This window comes from Mus caroli, chromosome 7 (assembly GCF_900094665.2).
Source record: "Mus caroli chromosome 7, CAROLI_EIJ_v1.1, whole genome shotgun sequence".
Taxonomy (NCBI): domain Eukaryota; kingdom Metazoa; phylum Chordata; class Mammalia; order Rodentia; family Muridae; genus Mus; species Mus caroli.
In genome coordinates, this window is record NC_034576.1 from 145,127,725 (window position 1) to 145,135,916 (window position 8,192).

Below are 8,192 nucleotides of genomic sequence, written 5' to 3' on the forward strand. Positions count from 1 at the left end.
TGGGATAGTGTATGTCCTAGTCTGTATGTCTTGTCCACCTGACACATCCTCCTTCCCTTATAGGACCCTCCTCTCCCCTGAGGTCACTGGTCCCTACCAAAAAACCCATAGCTAGAATCTCCATTTCAGGCCCTACTTTGGAGGTGGGTGGCTAGGGCTCCGGATGGGTGACTTGGGGACCTCTGCAGGTGACACCTTGCAGTTGCTGTTCTGCCTTATACTGATGGGAGTGGGGGTCAGCACATGCCTGTCCCTACACTGGAGAGCAAGGGCAGAGGGGCTTGGGGTAGGCCATACATGCTGAGAGTAGCTGGGGACCCACAGGAAGAAGATGCAATAGAAATATAGGATTGAAAAATCACACTTGGGCTAGGCATGGTGGCTCAGTTTCTCAACCTTAGCACTCAGGAGCCTTATGCCCCTCCCCAGCCCTCAAAGGGGGAAAGTTTTGTAAACCTTTGGAAATGTGTATGAGAAGGTATGTATGTCACATATATGCAATATCCATGGAGGCCAAAAGAGAGAGAGCACCAGATCTTCTGCAGCTGGCATTACAGATGGTTGTGAGCTACCTGCTGTGGGTGCTGAGAACTAAACTCAGTTTCTTACAGCAAGAACAGCAAATGCTCTGAACTGGTGGGACATCTCTCCAGTCCACCCCACCCACCGGGTTTTGATGGCTAAAACAAAGGGGTCCTGTACCTCACTCTGGTGCCACTTGAACACACACTTTGATCTTTGAAAAAAATGCTGACTGGGAGAGGATTTGGGGGAGATTTTTCAGATTGCTTTAAGGATGGTCTTTCTTTTGTTTGTTTAACCCTTTGATAGAAGAGACAGTACAATTCATTGACATTCCTTCATGTCTCCCCTCTTTTATGATATTTATTATCCTCTTCAAACTCAATTCACGCTGCCTGACTTTCTTATCCTCAGGACCTCTTCAGTAACATATATGATAAGATGTCAGACATTTGTGTCCATTATTGCTGCTCCTGTGGTCCCCTACAGGCTCAGAGAGTTGGTGGTGCTCTTTGGGGAGGCTGTACAGCCCTGCTGAAGGAAGTCTATCCCTGGGGAGACTTTGAGTGTTCAGCCATGCCCTCCTTCCAGTTCTCTCCCTCTCCCTTCCCCTCCCCCTCTCCCTCCCTCTCCCTCTGCCTCCCCCTCCCCCTCCTTCTCCCTCTGTCTCCCCCTCTCCCTCCCTCTCCCTCTGTCTCCCACTCCTTCCAGTTCTCTCCCTCTCCCTTCCCCTCTCCCTCTCCCTCCCTCTTCCTCTGTCTCCCGCCTCCACCACTAACCCCTGCTTTGTGTTTGTGGTTGGAATGTGTCTCCTGATCCTACTGTGCCATTCTTCCACACAGCATTCCACAGGACAGACTCCTCCCCCTCTGGAACCATAAGCACAAATAAACTTCTCTAAGTTGCCTTGCCCCTGGTGACTTAATAGGAAAGTAACTAAGATCAAAGAACCTAGGCCATTACTCCTAACCTATTGGGAGGGTGGCAGGGGAGAGAACCATTTATTCCTGAATTTTTAGCTAGCTCATTCAATTAAATAGCACCAGAAAAGCTTTTGTAATGGTGCCATCAGGAGCCGTGTTATTAGGAATAAAAGTTCAACACTGTCCACCTGTCATCACACAAACCTCCACTTTTCCTGCTAACACTGTGCTTAGGGCTCAGTTCTGCTCCCATTGTGTTAGTGGTATTGGCTGATCTGTCTCACCCTTGACAAGTATCCCTAGTGTAGTGTCCCTAGTGTGATTTACAGATCAGTGTCCCTAATGTAATTCACAGACCTTTGTTGGTTGTAGTGCACACAAATCACCAAGGTGGCACTGATTCCAATCCTACTGATCCTTGGAATCCAATGGAATCGTTAAGGCCACATGACTCTTCTGGAGTCATCAGCTCCCTTTTTATAGGAGACAATTGTGCTCCACTTGGGATAGCTTGGCAATGTGCTGTAATGAAAGGGAAGGCCAACTGGACCAAGGCATGGGTTTCATAGAATGGTTCAGCACAATGACAGCAGATGCCTGACCTGGCAATGCTCAGGCTAGAACAGTGAATTTTCTTAAAGACACAGACCTGACATCCAGACACATTTCCCAAAAATTCCAACCCTTCTCTGATCTTTCCCATTAGGAGATAATCTTAGTCACTGCTATACTGCTGTGAAGAGACACCATGGCCACAGCAACTCTTATAAAGGCAAGCATTTCATTGGGGTTGGCTTACTTTAGCCCATTATCATCACAGTGGAGAGCATGGTGGCATGCAGGCAGACATGGTGCTGGAGAAGTAACTGAGAGTTCCCTGTTCAAATTGACAGGCAGCAGGAAGAGAGCAATGCTGGACCTGGAGAAAAGTGAAGTAGTTCAGAGGATCCTTGCTTTAGATCCTTGGTGACTAGGAACAGAAGGGACAAGGACTTACACCACGGCCATTTTGTCCTGGAAGAGGAAGGTCACATAAGCACATCCCTAGGGTCACTGCAGTACCATGAAGAGCCCACTCCCACTGCTGGCCTTCCTGCCACACAAGTGTAACAATTGCTCTTAGCTACTGCACAGGGAGAATATCTGATTCATTCAATCATGTTTTCATCTCTCTGCACTCAGTTTCAACTTCTACTCTGTCTAAAATCTTTACTTTCTACGCCATTGGATCTTTTTTTCATCTCTAATTTTTTTGTTTTTGTTTTTTCGAGACAGGGTTTCTCTGTATAGTCCTGGCTGTCCTGGAACTCACTTTGTAGACCAGGCTGGCATTGAACTCAGAAATTTGCCTGCCTCTGCCTCCCAAGTGCTGGGATTAAAGGCTTGCGCCACCTCGCCCGGCTGTCATCTCTAATTTTTAAATTCTTCACAGGTAATCAGACATCAGACTGAACAGTTAATGGAGAAATGGTTTCATTTACATCAGTTACTAAGCTTCCCATTGTCTGTCTTCATAATAAATAGACAAAAACAAGTTCTTTACTTTCTTGGGGGGGGTGGGGATGAGAATGGGGGCAGAACTCCTCATGTAACTCTAACTGTCCTGCAACTTGCTATGAAGCCAAGCTGGCCTTGACAGATTAGGCTGTGGGAGTTCCATTCATTTGCCAGCAAATTTCATGATGTCATTTTTTTTTAACATCTGGGTAATGCTCCATTGTGTAAATGAACCACATTTTCTCATCCATCCTTTGATTGAGAGACATCTAGGTTGTTTCCAGCTTCTGGCTATTATTAATAAAGCTGCTATGAGCATAGTTGGGCAGGGTCCTTCAGGTAGGATGGAGTGTCCTTTGGGTATACGCCCAGGAATGGTTTGGCTGGGTCTTAAGGTAGATCGATTCCAACTTTTCTAAGAAATTGCCATATTAATTTCCAAAGTGGTGGCCTTTTTCTTATACCACCTAGGACCACCTGCCTAAGGGGTGACACTGCCCACAGGAAGCTGTGCCTTCCCACGTTAATCATTAATCAAGGAAACACTTCCCGAGTCCTGCCTACTGGCTAAGCTTATGGAAGCATTTGCTACTGAAAATGTTCTTCCAAGATAACCAACCCTTGCTTATGTTGAGTTGTGATAAGACAGCACATTTCCTCAGTGTTGTTGGTTGTCGGTATCCTTTTCTATCTGGGTGTAGTGTGCCCACCTTCTTTCAGCCATCTGAACCATTGTCTCAGGAATCAACAGCACTCAAAAGCATCCTCCCAGGGTGACTCCAGTGACTCTTTCCTAGCATTTGGGCCCTAGCTGTAAAGGACGAGCTGGAAATTCACGTGAGGGAATTTGGATAAGAAAGGCTTATAACATATAAGAAAGAAAAATAGAAAGAAACCCAGTACACAATTGCTGAGAAATTGATTTTTAATCTTCGTGGTAGAAGAGATCATCCTTCAGCCATCCCCACTGCTCATCAATCCATATAGCATTTCAAAAAGGGACAGTCCTGAGTCCACTGGAGGGCTGTATGGATTCTAAACAAAGCTATAAACAAATATTTGGTCTACCTGTCTCTATCTTCTAACCATCTGTGTGTTGTCTGTCTGTCTATCTGTCTGTCTGTCTGCCTATCACCTATCTACCTATCCATCATCTATCTTCATCTATCTATCTATCTATCTATCTATCTATCTATCTATCTATCTATCTATCTACCTGCCTACCTATCATCTGTCATCTACCATTTATCTATCCATGTATCATTTTCTTTTCTTTCTTTCCTTCCTTCCTTTCTTTCTTCTTTCTTTCTTTCTTTCTTTCTTTCTTTCTTTCTTTCTTTCTTTCTTTCTTTCGTTTTTTTGAGACAGGGTTTCTGTGTAGCCCTGGCTGTCCTGGAACTCACTCTGTAGACCAGGCTGGCCTCGAACTCAGAAATCTGCCTGCCTCTGCCTCCCAAGTGCTGGGATAAAAGGCGTGCACCATCATGCCCCGCCATCTATCATTTTCTATCATCTATCCTCTGTCTATCTCTCTATGATTTATCTATCTATCATCTAACTATTCAGCCATCCTTTATCATTGTCCATCTGACTATCTATCATCTATCCATCTTCCATCCATTTATACGTTTCTTATCCTCTTATTTATCAGTCTACCTCTTTTCAGTTCTGTTTCTCTAGAGACTGCTAACTGATACAGACATGTGCAGAACAATATAAAACACTGGCTCAAATACAGCAAAGAAGCACCAGTATTTAGTCCTTCGCAATCTTAACAAAGAACTAAAAAGAACAGACACAGAAGATGTGAGAGAAAAAAATCTTTTGATCAAGAGCCAAAAGAAATTACAGAAAGAGCACAATTTGTAAATAATAATAATAATAATAAGTTAATTAAACCTTATAAATATTAAAAGCTCCTGCTATTCCAAATGAAATGAGAATGAATCCATGGAGCTAGAGAGAAGGCTCAGCAGTTAAGAGCAGTGACTACTCTTGCAGGGACAGGGTTCAGTTCCCAGCACCCACATAGCAGCTCACAACTATCCCTAAATTCAATTCCAAAGGTTTCAACACCCTTTCTGGACTCCTGGACACTTGAACTCATATGCATATACCCACACATAGACACACATATAGATAATTGAAAAATAATAAAAAGAAATATTTTTAAGAGTTAATCTCAGTGCCCACTATAAACTCTGACTGATCGATCACACTAAGATATTTACTGTAAAGAGAAATGAGATCATGCATTTTATAGTAAATGAATGAAACTATAGCAGATCATATTGAGTAAGGTAACCCCAGACTGGTAAAGAAAGAGAAATGCTGCATGCTCTCTTCTAGCTCCAAATCTTCAGATATAGGTACATACATAGCCTGAAGTAACCACAGAAACCAGGAAAGTAAAATGGACGCGTGGTCAGAATAGAAGGTTTGGCGTGCAATAGAGAGGGGAATAGCAGGATACAAGTGATTTTATCAGAGAAATGGGAAAGAGGGGACTCTTCAGGGAGGATGAAGAGGACAAATACAGAAGAGGAGAGTAAACGTGAATAACAGGGTACAAGTGGTTTGATGGGGAAATGGGGAAAGGGGGGCTCCCTAGGGAAGGCAGAGGGAGGCAAATACAAAGAAGGAATACAAGTAAAATAACAATAAGGATGTCTGGAAAAGTCACAGGGAATCACACTATTAACTATTTACCTAAGAAAATCTATAATACACATAATTCCATGTATAAAACACATACATAGTTTCAATGAACTTTTCCCATGGAGGTTTATGGTGCTAGAAAGCCAAAACCTCCAAGAGCCAAAGATCATCAAACAAAAACCCAATACCAGAAATGAGAAGCCCTCTTTTGAGTTGTTGACCGGGACTGTCCAAGAGACTCCCAAAACATACAGTCGATTGCTGTTGCCCTTGGTTTCCTGCCAGAAGTAGAAGATAAGTCTCTATTACTGAAAACACCAGGCACTTCAGAAACAAAGCCCAGAGACCCCTGAGCTAGAACTGGTCTCAGTACCCCCTCTCTGAGGATTAGCATTCATGGAACCAGAAGACTCTATGCAAGCTTCCAAAGGAAGTAGGCATCCAATAGTTCTATGATGCTGATGAACCACATCAACAACCAGCATCATACAATAACCCTAAGGGTGCATTAGTGGGATACATACTTTAGTAGTAACCGATAGCTCTGTACTTGGACTTAAGACCTGCTCAAAAAGAGAAAGCATGTCTGGTTCTGAAAACCTAGATAATTACTCAATGCTAGTGAAGTCATGGTTATGGAGAAGAATCTACAACCTCTAATTTACTGAACCAGCATAATCCTTAAGAAGATCTATAAACGTTTGTCCTTATATCCACAGATAAGTAATCTTCACCCTTCACCAAAGAAACTTCTCTTTGTAAAAGACAGTGACCACTGCAAAACACTACAACCAATCAAAATGCAAAGTTGTGTACTCTATAATCCCAGTGGATACATCTGCAAAACATGCCCAAACCTAAGGTTCAGGGAACATTGCAGAAGAGGATGCAAAAGATCATAAGAGCCAGAGGATCAAGGAGTTTGCTGTGTGATTGTATCACCTAGTAACATCAGAAACTGCACCCATTAAAGCCTCACCAACATGACTGTCCAGACCTGAACTAAACAAGGATGACACCAATGGACATGCCAAACTAGATGGGGAATGTCCATAAGTCTATAGGGAACTATGTCTCTACTCAACCTGGCTGTCCTGGAACTCAACATGTAGACAAGACTGGTGTCACACTCACAGAAATCTACCTGCCTCTGTCTACTGAATGTTGCAGTTAATCTCCAGTTAATTTTAATCATGAAACCTTTAGGCCTAATAATAGTAGATCCAGTTTTTAAAGAAAAATATTAAAATGTTAGCCGTAACTACCTTACGGGTTAAAACATGTATCTATGGTTTACAGGTGAAGTGAAACCTATGAATACCAAAAAAAAAAAAAAAAAAAAAAAAAAAAGTTAAGCCACAGCCCCCACCACATGCCCTAACTGACCACACTAAGATATTTACTCAAGAAAAGTGAGCACAGTTGGCCCCACAAAGACTGTGTACACGAAGGCTCACAACATGGCCCACAGCCTTCTGGGTTCAACCAACATGACCTGTAAGATGCCAGTGAAGAACAAATGCCTTCATTATACAACTCAGCAAAGGGGGAGGAGCTTGCAGAAGAAGTTCAACTACACTAAGGAAGCTCAAAATACTGGATAAAAGAAGCCAGTGGAGGGCTGGTTAGATGACTAGGTCTATGAAGTGTTTACCTCACAAGCAGAAGGAGATTTAAGTGTGGCCTTGCTTGCAGTTTTGAAGGTTTAGTACATTATCATGATGGGGAACGTGGTGACATACATTCCATTCTGAGAATAGATCCCCAGAAAATGTTTTCTAAAGCCATATGTGGGGACACATGCTTATAATTCCCGTGCTGGGGGGCGGGCAGAGATAAACATGGGGTACCTGGACTAATCAGCAAGTCTCTGCCTGGTGAGAGACCCTATGGTGGTTTGAATAAGAATAGCCCCATAGGTTCATATACCTGCATTCTTAGTCACAAGGAGTGGCACAATTTGAAAGGGGTGGAAAGATTAAGAGGTATGAACTGTTAAAGGAAGTATGTCACTAGAGGTGGGCTTAGAGATTTCAAAAGTCCATCCCAAGCCCAGAGTCAGTCTCTCTCTCTCTCTCTCTCTCTCTCTCTCTCTCTCTCTCTCTCTCTCTGCCTCTAGATTCCAGCTACTTTTCCAGTGCCATGCATGCCATCATGCTCCCCATCATGATGATAATGGACTAAACCTCTGAAACTGTAAACGAGGTCCCAGTTGATTGGTTTCTTTTATAAGAGTTGCCTTGGTCATGGAGTCTCTTCACAGCAATTGAGCAGTGACTATGATAGACCCTGTCTCAAAAACTAAGGTAGACACAATTGAGGAGCAACACCCAAGATTGTCCTTTGGCTTCCATACACATACCTGCATACACCTGAACCAACACCCACACAAACACATGCATAAATGTGTCTCCATACACCAAAAAGAAAGAGGAGGAAGAGGAAAGAGAGGAAGAAAAGAAGGAAGAAAGGGAGGGAGAGAGGGAGGGAGGGAGGGAGGGAGGAAGGAAGGAAGGAAGGAAGGAAGGAAGGAAGGAAGGAAGGAAGGAAGGAAGGAAGGAAAGGAGGGAGGAAGGAAAAAGAGGCAGAAGG